At 38.5% G+C, this 14,312-nt stretch overlaps 1 protein-coding gene across 4 annotated transcripts in view; it reads right to left on the bottom strand.

The window, feature by feature from the left end:
- LOC150103732 (uncharacterized) overlaps positions 1-11,305 on the bottom strand; it is a 408,898-nt gene extending 397,593 nt beyond the window's left edge. For all 4 annotated transcript variants that reach the window (XM_090397132.1, XM_090397134.1, XM_090397136.1 and 1 more), the window contains exon 1: positions 11,169-11,305. The gene's annotated coding sequence lies outside the window, so the exon portion shown is untranslated. The remainder of the gene's footprint in view (positions 1-11,168) is intronic.
- Between the last annotated feature and the right edge of the window lie 3,007 nt (positions 11,306-14,312).

Below are 14,312 nucleotides of genomic sequence, written 5' to 3'. Positions count from 1 at the left end.
GCAACGATGATGAAGCCTGTAATGAGCTTAAAATAAAGTTAAGGGGAAATATGGACATATTTTAATACAGTATTATAAGACTTTCTGAGGAAGCCATGCAAAATAATGTCCCAGTGAAGGATATCAATGGAAAAATTCTAGTTTCAAAAGTAAAACAACCGGAAAGGTGGAGACAACATTTTACTCAAATCTTAAATAGCAGTGATAAAAATAAAAAATGGGCAGATGAATTAATAATTGATACCAGCCCACTATCTAAATTGGAGATTAAAAGCAAGCTATTAAAGAGATGAAAAATGGGAAAGCTGCAAGGTGGGACATACAAAATGGTATTCCCGCAGAAGTTCTAAAATCTGACACGACAACAATCACAGATATGCTCTACCCACTGTTCCGAAGTATCTGGGAAAAAGAGGCATTCCCTAAGGATTGGAATAATAGTAAAAATACCCAAGAAAACAGATTTAGGAAATTGTGATAATTGGAGGGGAATAAACCTTCAAAAAGATTCTGCAAAATTCAACGAATCTTTAATATTTTAGATGGGGGCATGAGAAGAGGGCAGTCTGGTTTCAGGCGAAATAGATCAGACCACATGAACGCCTTAAGAATAATAATGATAACAATCGGGTGAACTTATTCTCCTTGATATTTGCTATTTGTGGATTATGAAAAAATCTTCGATTCCATTGCTAGAGTTTGTGTGTAAACTGCAATTCAAGGCAAAGGAATGCCATAGAAGATAATAAACCACATATAGAAGGGATATAATAAATTCCAATGCCAGGTACTGCATGATAGATATTTGTCACAGCCTCTTCAAACTGTATCTGGAGTTTGAAAGGATGTCTGATATTTCCCTTTATACTGGCGCAAGATCATGTTCTAGAACAGACAGCAATGACATACCAAAGGAATATCACGAAAATAATTAAAACTTTGGGTAATCTAAACTATGCAGATGATGTATGTCTAATTACTCGCAGACATGCAGATATCCAAAAAAAAAAAAAATAACCACGTTACGTTAAAAAATGCTGTCTTCGTAGCCTAGTGTTAGAGCCGAACATTATCGTTCGATAACATTTTTGACTGGACATTTTTTTAACTATTTGAAAGACAACTTATCTTATATATTTTGAGTGGCCAGCTTATTAAAGATACTTCTCTAGTGCGTAATGTATCAATGTTAGATGTAAGAAGAACTGCATGAAGATTCCAAAAACCCTCAAAGGTATCAAATTCTGGGAAGAGGGAGGTACAGAATGAATTCTGCAGCAGCCCATCATATTTGGTGATAGTGGACCCTGTCGTGAAAAAATTGTTCTGCCAGATCTCACAATTGCTCAAACTGATTGGGATCTGATGCTTCAGAGTAAGGGAAACGGAATCCATTACGATAAAATCAGTATTATGTTTCGTGTCCATTCCTTGATTACAGCGCTCCTATGGTATTGCGCGTTATTCTGTTGAAAGAGTCCACGACATCTAAGGTAAATGAGCACCACGAAAGGACACAACTAGTCTGCAACGATGTTTTTGCGATGGCTACTTGTTTCTGCTGATAGATCACACACCATTTGACCCTTGACGTACACACATTCAGAAGTTAAGTGAGAAGAAAAGCTACTCCAGGTCATGCTCTGCATTATTTTCTGCAAGCGTATGAATCTGTCGTCGTGTCGGAAGATCCTTCCTCTTCTATTGACCGAAATTACAGGAACAGAGATTCATAACTCCATGCGACTTTTCTCACACCTTATGGTGGCTAATGCTGACATTTTTACAGTAGGTGATTGTTTTTATTGGATAGGCTTCGTAGTTCAATGGTTATCTGGAGTAATACCTGTGTCTTACGTACGGTGAGTGTAAATACGCCTCCTTTCAGTCCGGTTGTATTTTGTAGTCATTTGAGTAACTACAGCAAGCCTACTGGACTTCAAGATGTTGCTTCTCTCTCTCTCTCTCTCTCTCTCTCTCTCTCTCTCTCTCTCTTATCCATCAGCTATTTCCGGCTAAATGGGTTAAGGTAACTTGATGTTTATCACAGCTTCCTATTACGGCGAAAGAACTTTTCCTAGTAGGAAGGTCACATAACGTAACCTTCCTACTAGGAAAAGATTTCCGAGATACTGTTGAAGAGACGTCCTGTTTTTAGTGTACATTTCTTCTTTATCACAATTATCTCGTACACACACACACTTGAATGCAGGTAATCTCCTGGAAGCAATCTATTGTCTATTTATAGCCGATTTGTCATCCTTCGTTAGCATGAGGATCTAGAATATTTTGGCCGCTGGTGGTTTGCAATCCACCCGAATCGGTTAGAAAAGTACTAGATAGTCACATGACTAATGTGATTTTCTATAAATATCGTACCTAATTAGACAAATTTCAAAGTTACATCACGATAGAAGCTTCTTCTGTCAACCAGCTGTCCATAGTTCAATTGCGGTAGGTCGTGTTATAGTTGGAATTATGACGGAATCAACTAAGGCAATAGGATAAGCGTATTATGCCCCTTAACAACGTGTATTTTTCTGGCTACTTCCCAGGCAGACAAGCCAGATACTTTATGTCTTAAAAGGGATTCGAATCCAGGTTCTCTAAAAGAAATGACAAACTCAATAGTTAATTTTTTTTCTTCCGAGTTTTACACATTTCTCAAGCTGAGTCATGCCGGAAACATCTTTATTATTATTATTATTCCTTGGAACAAATAAGATAAATACACTACGGCAGATAAGAAATACAAATTCTTAGCAAATACCTAAAACAATGTTGCACAGTTTATATTAGACGCCTTGAAGTGAGGAAATATTTTGAGCAACTTTTGCGTCGTGGAAGAGTGGGTTGGTTGATTCCATTCCCCTTTCAGCTCATTGTGCATACGCTGGACTTTTTTTAATGACAACAAAACGAAATGCTTGACGCGAGATGTGCTCGCATTCAGACGCTGCTCGCAGACACATTTTCCTAATCCGACCAAATGGATCGCTCAAGCGTGTCTTCATTTTTCACGCGTCTCACGACACTTTCGTTGTCGCAAATATGCCTCCGAGTCTGTTTGTAACTTAACACAATTCTTTAATAAAGAAACAATTTTTACCAAAATGGGGTTAGTAATAAATATGTAATGAGTCGAGAAGCGATTTGGAGATTTATCCTTCACGTTTTGTCGTAATTTTGTTTCCAAAGAAATCTCCGACCTTCACACGACTCCAGCTGTGTCGAAACATTAATTACAAGTTGTCAGGAATGTTATCAAAACATGCTGTCCTCCCAGAAAGACAGCGACACAACTTACACGAGAAAAACTAATTCAGGATGCTGGTTTCGTAGCGGGAGTGTTTGGGAAGAATGCTGCTAACTGTGCATGTGTTCCTTCCCGAAATTGTGTGTGTGTGTGTGTGTGTGTGTGTGTGGAGGGGGAGATGGGGAGGTTTTCATAGAAAATGGAACGATGCTTTATCGTTAAGTTCATAATATTTCCTTTTTGGATTCTCTCTCAATAATACAGGGTAAGCGATATGCAACTTCATCATACCTGGGTGGTCTGAAAAGTTCTCGGCCTCGACCATAGATGGCAACACTATCACCACGATTATTTTTTTCTAAGTTGGTACATTTATCATAAGCATCCATGTGAAATCACAAGTCATTCTATTAAGTAGTTTGTTTTATACAACTGTATGATGCAAAAGTGTCGTTTGTATCCCTTGAAATGGATAAAATTGAGTATCGTGCGGTTTTAAAATTCTTTATAAAAGAAAATTTAACGCCAAAAGAAATTCATTCGAAGTTCATAAAAGTTTATGGACACACTTCTCCTTCGTTTTCAACCATTAAGAAATGGGCTGAAGAGTTTAAACGTGGCTGTACCAGCATTTAAGATGATCTATGTGAAGGACGTCCAACCATATCATGCACTTGATCAATGATTTCTGGTTTAACAACACCAGAAATCATTGATCAAGTGCACGATATGATATTGAATGACCGGCGAGTCAAAGTGCGTGAAATTGCTGAGACTATAGGCATTTCAAACGAACGTGTAGGATGTATTTTGCATGAAGAATTGCATAATTGTTCAGCGCCAAAGAAGACAAAGTCGGTTCCATCAGCAGGAAAGGTCATGGCATCAGTGTTTTGGGATGCTAAAGGCATTTTGTTTATTAATTATCTTGAAAATGATAAAATAATAACCGAGGAATATTATTCTGATCTTTTAATCAGACTAGACGAAAAAATTCATGAGAAAAGACCCGGTTTGCAGAAGAAAAAAATCACCTTTCATCAGGATAATGCACCTGCCCGCAAAGGTGTTTTGGCAATGGGAAAATTAAGGGATCTGCACTATGAACTGTTGGAACATCCACCCTATTTCCCAGATTTCTGACTCTTTCTGACTTCTGTCTCTTCCAAAAACTAACTCTATCTCGCTGGTCAACATTTTTCTTTGAATCAAGAGGTGATTGTAGCTGTAGAGGGATATTTTCAGATCTTACTAAGAACCATTACAGGGACGGGATAATGGCACTGGAACATTGCTGGAATAAATGTCTTAGCCTTAAGGGAGATTATGTTGAAAAATAAAAATAATTTTGAAATTATAAATTTTTTTTATTGTTAGGCCGAGAACTTTTCAGCCCATCCTCGTATATACTAAAATTTGTGATCTGTTAGACGAAGGCCTCCACCACTGAATTCCAGTCATCTCTGTAATTCCCCCCCTCCATCTTTTTGGTCTTCCTATCGTTGCTTTCTTTCCATCTCTGGGACACCATTGAAATATCAACTTTGTCCATTTTTGAGAGTTACTTCTTAATAGCTCCTACTAAATATTTAGTCAAAAAGAACAATTTTAAAAGGAAAGTGAAGTTTCACATAGATACAGTTTTCGTCGCCTTTGAATTGAATTTCTTAAAGAAGCCATCGTAGATACACCCACTTAAAGCCTGCCATCCTACAGATTGTCGTTATTTCTCATTTTCTTCGCGTCGGTTCTATTTATCATTGTGTCACATCAGTTACTGTGTAACACATGCAGTTTTTTGACGAATCTCTGTGTGAACTGTCAAATGATTTTTTTATTATTATTTATCCCACCGATTTTTATGAAATGTGATCTTAAAACATTGGCATCCTAACAGTGCAGAATTGTGCTACTGCATGACATCAGTTAGCCACATTACGAAGGTGATTTTTATTTATTTTTAATGAGGCCTGCAAGATTTTACTGATGTTTAAGGCTTGGTGATGCCGATGGTAAAACATTCAACGATTGGTTGGGAGAAAACCCGACTGCGACCGGCTATTTTACTACTAATAAAAATAATTATACCTTATTAGTATTAATATTAATCACTCTTCATTTTTAAAACTAATTTTATTGAATATTTTTTAGATTTTAAGTAGTTATTAAAAATAGTTTTGCTTTTAAATTTCCGTCCACTTCAAGTTTTTCTCGCAGCGCTCGTTTACGTATTGATTGAAAACGTTTTCCTTTCATCCTGTACAGTCAATTCGACCAAATAATGGTCCAGGATTCGAAATAACCTTCGAATTAGATTATTCCAAGCATTAAGCGACCGTCTTATCAACATTTATCCACTGCCAACTGCACACGGCTTTTCTAAAATAGGTGAGGTGTTTTTTTAAAGTACATTTCGGCGATTCTCAAAAGCTCTTGGTTGCCATAGCAGCCAGATAACTTATCACACGTAGATCACCATTGTGTGCGTCATTTACGGAATTGTTGGGGAAAGCGAAGTGCTTGGGGAGGAGGAGATTTGGGGGAGGGGGAGAAGGAAATAGAGTATCGCATGAACGGAATCCACAGACCGAACTTCATTTATATGCAAAAGAATGGTCCACTTTTGTTAACCGGACTGGAAACACGGAAACGGGGGGAAAAAAAAAAAAAGATTGTTCTGAAGGCATCTTAAAACTCTTTCCGTCGATGTCCACAAGAAATCTTCCGGGTTTGAAGCATTCCTGCAAGCGAAAAAGAAGTAGTTATCTTCGGAATGCCTTTTAACAAATCGTAGAATATTGCTGAGATCGGCACTAAATTTTTTTTTGGTTTGTTTTGCTCGTTTTATAGAGGAACGTAAGCGAAAGACAATCGGGCGTTTGATTGAAGACATGCGGGAATATCTCTAGACATGCTTTACGATTATTTTACGACTATCTTTGTAATCGAATGTCCATGGACTGTCGCCGAGTGTCTTCTCATGAAACTCGGAAGACGCAGAGTCGTCATTCGGGCGAGAGTTCTTTAAAAACGCAGTCTAACACAATCTCTTTAGTTTCCTCTTCCTCTGGTGGGTGCGACTGTCATCTGCGCTGTTTCCGTTGCACCACTGTTCAAGGTTTTATTTTTTTATCTTCATGGTCAAGGTCATGACTGGGCTTTGTCAAGGTCATCCTCGCTCTCTAGCCATTTCCAACGTTGCGAAATCACTAGTTCGAATGTTTATCACATGGTAGATGATCATAAATATGCATTGCTGTCGTCGAGATAGTTTTTTTATTATTATTTTTCCTTCTTTAAGGATGATAATAAAGTAATAAAGATTTATCACCATGAGAAAGAACGCGCTGATATTGAAAAGAAAAAAAATACGCTTTCTTTTACAGTTAAGGTCATATTCTGGTAATGTCTGCTTTCTTCCCACTGCCCTTTAAGACCAATCCGAGCATGCAGGACTGCACAACCTCTAGCACATTAATGTCGTCTGGGGATAAGTGGGTAGGAATAGAGGAAGGTTGGAACCAAATGATCCAAGAGAAACGATGTAACGCAGTATGACAAAGGTTGCTCCAGAGGACAGAGACAGATGCAGGTAAAGAGGACAGCAAGTTGCTTTGTTAGGGTTGGAGCTGAACTATGATGGCTGAGGTTGTTGTGGTCTTAGAAGAACGTGGAGGAATGATGGTGACCAGTTTAGCAGCAGAGGAGTACGTAATATTTATAGAAAAGACATAAGGCAGAAACAGAACATCTAGCGAAAGTAACTGGAGAGATAAACAGGGTCATCTGGTATCTCTAAGCAGCCCGCTCTGTTCTAAATATCATCGTGATTTCTTAGGAGAATCTTTGGTGCATCATCCCAAACGTGAGAACAGTATTCCAAAGTTATGCAGATTTCGGATTTGTACTGGGTTAACAGTTGTACGAGTTAAGCAATAGCGTTGTAAGTGGAAGTCTGTCTGCTAGAGTTATATTTGAAGAGGATCCAAATCGGTAATTGCCAAGCTACGTCCATCCGGAATGTCATTAGGCAGAGGTGGTAACTAGAGGCGAAGATTACAAGCATTACAAAGGCAATCCGTTTAATTTTGATATTATTACACGTAGGTGGAGCAACAAATGGTTCCATTACTCTTGGAGGTATCCGTATGCTGTCATCGTGTCCAGACATAAAAAAAAACTTCATCCGGTATAGACTCCCACGTTATAAAGTTGGAGCGTACAGAAGATGTTACATAAACGATCTAACCATGGGCGTCCACAGAAACTTTTTCGGGGGGGGGGGACAATGATTGGAAACAAATAATTACATTAATAAACTTTTATTTAATTATTTAATTTTTTTTTTTTCACAAGTAGATCCGGGGAGGGAGTGCCTCGTTTGCTTCCCCCTCTGCGGACTCATGGATCTAACAATTTAAAATGCTTCTATTCCCTAAAACTGCCTTACAGGCGTTTACTCCTCTCCCTAAACACCGTTTTTTTTTTTAAATTAAAAGTGTTCAAGTAGGATTCCATACTTGCATCACTATCAAACCGGCAAATATCCAATCTGCACTCAAATCTCGACCTGGTCCAATGTCACACGTGCATATTTATCGATGGAATGGCTTCGCGAATACTCCACATCAATTCACGTGTTCTTGGCAGTAGAAAAATGCAAACAGGTGCCTAAGAATTCTCGACACTTTTTTTTCACGATCCTTTGAATCTGCAGATTTTGTAGGATCGTACGGAACGTTTTCTTGAGGAGTAGCCATTTGTTGAAACGACTGTCAAGAAAATCGATTTGTTGCTACATCTAAAGTGGTATTAAACCATTTGTGGTCCTGTATAATCTAATGGACTCTGAGCCTGTTGTCGAGAAGTATTGTCAGCTATCACGAGTTACATTTAGAAGTCTCTGGCTCACTGATTTTTGCGTGTGCATTTTGGGGAAATGGTTCCTTATAGTAAACAGATTATCTAGAAAATAGCAAATAGCCCTTATTTAACTGAGTACACTGATTAGCTTTTGACACTCTTCTCTACTTAAAGTAGAAAGGGCATCAAACAAGTTTAGACAATGAATATACGTCATCTATACGCATTTTAACAAACAAACCGTTTTTAAGCATGTCGAACAGTTTAAACCTTTTCTGGTATGATTCCATATTGTGATCGAAATATTACCTTTGTTTCTGCTGTCCCAACACAAGCGAGGTAGACAAACGGAGCTGCAAACCAGTGAGGATCCTAAATCATCGCAGACATTTGTATAGCGATAACCACAACTTTCATGATACTAGATTCAGAAGATGCATCCTTTAGATTCAGATAACTTTAAAATTAACAACAAAAACATGTCGCAACATACATATACACTCCTCAATGACCCACATAGATACTGTACTAGGATTTCCTTCCACACAAGCCCTCATACTTAAGCAACAGACTCCTGTTGGAGAGAACTGCTTCGGTTTTCCTTGTAGCAGTAAAAAGAATGTCTTAATTTGGATTCCCGTTTCGTCATCTCAATGACAGATTATCGTCCTCGAACAGAGTGGTTTCCAACCTTTCTCCACTTGTGTGTCCCTTTTAAATCCATTTCTATAAATTGTACCCCTTGTTTTTAAAATAGCTGTTTTTAAATACTTCCGTTCAGTGCCTATCTTAACGTAAAATAGTGGAAGTGAGGTGATGAGTTGGGAAAGGAAAATTACTGCACTGAAAGTACAAACCACAGATTTCATTTTACAATATTCGTAACACAGAAATAAGTATAGCTTCATGTTAAATATTGATAATGATGATCACGTATTTAACAAACTTTTGATTTATTATTATTAATTATATTTATTTGTGTTATCTGAACAGTCTGTAATAATTGGTATACAGATCAGTAGCCGATTGAAACATTGTTGGTGAGATCGCCAATGTGAGCTAGTTTGGAAGTGTCTCCATTATCGGTGCTTCAAACTTAACATTTATTGTTCCAAATTAACGTTTTGCATTTTGTTTACTTTATTTATTGTTCCGCCATTACTGATTATTTTTCGTGTACCCAAAACGGCCCAGGACGTACCACCGGTTGGGAACCGATGCTCTAACACAAGGGATATCTTATGCATTGCAATACTAAGGCAACTCATTGTGAAATTAATCTTAAGAGTTCAAAGGCTTTTTGTTTTTTTAACGGAAATGACTTCTGTTTTTCTCCTCGCATGTTTGAAAGGGTTTTTATCCCACCCTGGACGAGTCCCTCCATCGGAAATAAAAGGTTATTTAACCCAAGTCGGTTAAAAGTTTGGTGGGTGCCATTAATATTATTCTTCCTTTTTTTTTTTGTTTTAATGTGATATTATTCTTGAAGTACAGTGAATACATTTGTTTAGAGTCGTAGCGCATTCAGATTAATTGTATCCTTTTACTGCTTTACTTATGTATTATTGTTTTATTGACAAAGATGGCAACTCCTTTTCACTGTTATTATTATTTTGACCAGAGAAAAACCCCTTGTTTCCCTTATGTGTAGTAAAATAACCACGTTCTTTCCAGTGAGTTTCCGCCAACCCTAAGATTAGTATCTTATTGTCTTCCATTTCGTTCTGTGTTATGTCTAGATTTATGTCTGGAATGGATGTAAAAAAGAGATCAGAAGAAGAACAGCACTAGCTAAGAAAGCGATAACTGATTTAACTAGGATCTGGAAAGACAGGCACATCTCAAAAAGACCAAAATTAAGCCTGTAGAAACCTTAGTTTATTCGATCTTTCTCTATGCTTCTGAATCTTGGACAATGACAAAAGATGACAGAAGAAGAATTGAGGCGTTCGAGCTCTGGTGCTGGAGAAGATTGTTAAGAGTGTCTTGGACGGAAAAACGAACAAACAAAAGTATCCAAGAAGAACTGAATATCCACACAAGACTGACAAACATAATTGACAAGAGAACAGTATAATATTTTGGACACACATGTAGAAGGGAAGGCAACTGCCTGGGAAAAAATAATCATCCGGGGTAAACCGTGTGGGAAAAGAAAAAGAGGGAAACCCCCCCCCCCTCCCCGAACAGGTGGATTGACCAAATATCAAGAATCGCTAGTCTTAAACTAGAACAAGCAATAAGAGAAACACAGGAGAGAAAGAAATGGCGAAGCATCATTAGGAAGGTCACGAATCCTCAGACATGAGGAGATCCGAGAGAGAGAGAGAGAGAGAAAGTGATATTATTCTTGAAGTACAGTGAATACATTTGTTTAGAGACGTAGCACATTCAGATTAATTCATGAAGAGAGAGGAGGAGTGACATCATCTCCTACTCATCTCGTTCCTTGCTTTTAGCTTGTTCAGTTATCAATGGCAAGCCTTGCGTACGAAACCATATTTATGTAAGTCGAACGATTTTACGCTTTTATTTTACTTTTCCCTGAAACACAACTTTCCTGCACACCAGGAACTGTTACTGGTATGTGGAAAGTGCCACAGAATTGTCGTGTTGGGTTAATGAATGACTTCCATATGTTCAGACAGTACTGAGAAAATGAGTTTTGAAAACGAATGAAAAAATGAGCTAAAATAACCACGTGACCTTTTAAAAAATAAAATTAAATCTCTTCTGAATTTTTCGCTCTAGGAAGCAAGTCCCACTTTAGGTCAGGGCAACAGGTATCACCTGCAGGTACGTGTACCACACACCGGGTATGGGTACAAACAGCTGGCGCGCGCTCTGCCAGTAGCGTCACGTTTGGGAGGAGGATTTGCCTGTGTTTAAATAACATTTGTAGAGAGAGAGAGAGAGAGAGAGAGTACGAACGAAAAATGTTTTCTTCAAATGAAAGAAAAACAGACGTTCAAACATAGCGGAAGTTAACACTAAAACTGGGAAACCACGACTGCTCAAAATATCAAAAAAAAAACGAAGTTGTACTTACGTGTACGGAGGTCATTCTTGGGGGGCGATTCTTGGATCGTGAACGGTCTTGCACACACACACCGCTACGAACCCACCCACACCGCTAAACGACGGCAGAAAAGATACAGAACGTGGCAACGCTGCTTAAACATCAGTCGGCTGCTGAAGCCCGTATGACGTTTTGCTGCGACTGAGCGCATACACACGCACGAGTTCGCTGTGCAGCTACGAAACACGTGACCGGTGATAGATGTCGGTCTGACGTGCTTGCACGAAGAGATAACACACTTGTGGCGGGTGCTTGTGTAGGCGTATGCGGCCACTGGCGACACTCGGAAAGTCGCTACCGAATAGCAGTTCAAAATGGAATGTGTGTGGGGGGAGGGATACAGAGAAAAAGAAGAGAAAAGAACAACGAAGGAACAGTCGGGGATACTCAGCCGCACTCTAGTATTAGAATTTGTAAATCCATCAAACCACCCATGTCACGTGAGCGAACCTGCATGCATGCTGTGCCTTTTAGTACATATGTTTTGTGGATAAAAGTTTCGAAAAATATTTCTCAACTTCCATCATCATCGCAAAGGAAAATCGATCGTGGAATGAATAGCACTAGTTGTTTTTATTCTTGTCATAAAATAGAATTTATCTTATAATATATTACCCCGAAGCAGAATACCAAGTGAACCAATCTTATCAGAAAGAGATGTTCTTCGAAAAGAAAGTTCGGGCGTTGGACTACACAAAAAAAATATGCTCGGTATCCAAAGTGCCTTTTCTATAGCAAAATACAATTTGAGAGAGAGAGAGAGAGAGAGAGAGAGAGAGAGAGAGAGAGAGAGAGAGAGAGAGAGAGAGATAACGCAATTTGTAAAGATCCGAATATTGATCTGAACGTATCGTACTTTCATCTGAAGATGCAAGGGATCAAATATCTTATATGTTGGTAGCAACAGAGGGAGACAGAAGACACGAGTAGCTGAAAGAGTAAGAATTTGTCAATACGCGTTAAAAGCTATTGCAGTGATGACGTCATAGTATTTGTTTAAGATTAGCAACATGCCACTTAAGACAATGATCGATGCGATCAAAAGCCTGAAGGACAAACGAGAGGAAAGAACAAACGATGGATGCGCTAGGATGTAGGTTGCTAAGCAACCATGTAAACAGCGTGTCATTCATAAATAAAGGCTAATGTGGCCAATTCATGAATGCAGTTTCTTCAAGAAACGAACGAAGAGGTAAAAAAGAAAAAAAAATCAAGAGTAATAAACCGAAGAGCGTGTTTAAAGTAACTCTATGATCCCTCCTCTCTAATCTCTGTTTTGATATTACTGATTTTTTTATTTATTTCAAGTTTCGTAAATAGTTGATTCCTTCACGCCTTCTTTGAATGTGACCTTCATCTTGTTCACGCTGATGTGGTTAAGGGAAAGATTCCTCGCGGTGAGAAGTGCACTCATCGCGCATGCGTCATCACATGATTGACGCAGACATTTTACCTCCTTTGTTTTAACTTTCAATGGGATTTCTTTGTCAGAGCGTAGCATATTTATCGCAGTACTTCAAATGCATTTCCGCGTTTCGTTTGATGGAGTTGTGAACAGTCGTAGCACTCCGAACACTTCCAAGTATCCTAAATTCATACCTTTTGAACGCCAAGAAACTTTTTTTTTCTTTCTCTCTTTTTTGCTGTATTGTGAAGCAATCTCAAAAATTTCTCGTCTTTTTTTTTTTTTTTTTTTAATTTCAATCTCTCCAAACCCATCTTTAAGCATTCCAGATGTTGGCTTCCTTCTATCGATTGGTTCTTCCATCCCTTCTGTGTGCATCTTCGGCTAAAAGGGTTTCAGATTTCTGCCATTTATCGCCAGACTTATCTCAATTTCTCCAAATGTTGACATAAATGGAATCCGCTGCGTCTGAATAGGGAAGCCTTCTTTCTATTGCGTCAATATTTTATCCTTGTTTGTCTTGTAGAGATCAACGAGTCTAGAATCTTTGCAAATACACCTTCATCCATCTTTTGTGGCATTAGGTCTCTTAGAAAGATTCAAGATTTTAAGTTAAGAGGCTTTTTTCTATCGATCATTAGAATGTCATCACACCCTACCTAGAATAATCGGAGAGAGATGTACCAGGAATATTTTTGCTTTTAGGCCAAAAATGGAGTGTTCTTGTCGATGGAAAATAAAAGAAAAATACTTAATATAGCAGAAACGTGTTTTCGTAGATCTTTCCAAGCAATGTGATGTTTGCCATCATTCAAAAGCAGCTTCCACCGCGTGTCCGCCCGCAGTCCCTCTCCTGCATCGCACTACTGCAGCCACAATTTCCGCAGCAATGCTGCTCTCTCCGTTAATCCAATTACGTCTTTCTCCTGACAGCGTTGCAAAAGGATTATGGGAAGTAATTTTGAAAGACAAGAAGTGTTTCGGACGTCATCTCTAAGCTTTTCTTTTATTCATCGGATACTTTATGCACTTAATCTTATAGGGTGTGGGTTACAACCAAGTACTTAACACACGTGGGGGGGGGGGAGGGCTCGCCGCACATATTCCACTAATCCCGCTTCTGCCTCAACTACTTGGATGAAATGCCGTTACTTTTAATAAAGCAGTGACACCCGCGTGTGTGTATCGGAACAATAAATGCAAGTGGTGTCGTTCTTGTCAAGAAGAAAAAATAAATAATATCTCTGGGTCTTTTCTACACTTGAATCAATGCTTGTGTAGTTTGCTGATTTGCGGCAAGTTAAACGTATTAATTTTGAATGATCTCAGTTCAATCTTCCGCTTTAGAATGATCCCAGTTCGAATCCCATCTTGAACTGGATCAAACGAGGGCTTTTTAGCTGAACGTGTTAACCAATTCCAAGCAGATGTTTGGAATCGGTTTACATGTTAAATTGCTCCTTCGATTCTTCTTAGTACTATAAGAAGTTTATCCTGTTCAAAGTTAGTACCCTACATTTTTTCTGTTTGGTTTTGCTTTTTTTGAAGTGACACCGATTTTGCTTCTACGGATGTGGTTCTTGACATCTGAATAATAATTATCTTTACATCGATGTTGTTGTGTCTCCATTTCACTGTTGGACTCTCTCTTTCTAAATATTGTATTGAATATTTTTGCAACTCCTAGAAACGTAGTGTTGTTTCAACGT

This window comes from Typopeltis vanoorti, chromosome 8 (genome assembly GCF_054136105.1).
Source record: "Typopeltis vanoorti isolate ZY-2024b chromosome 8, IOZ_Tvanoo_1.0, whole genome shotgun sequence".
In the NCBI taxonomy this organism is placed as follows: Eukaryota; Metazoa; Arthropoda; class Arachnida; order Uropygi; family Thelyphonidae; genus Typopeltis; species Typopeltis vanoorti.
Note: the sequence above shows the minus strand (reverse complement) of the source record. Positions and strands in the feature narration are given on the sequence as shown.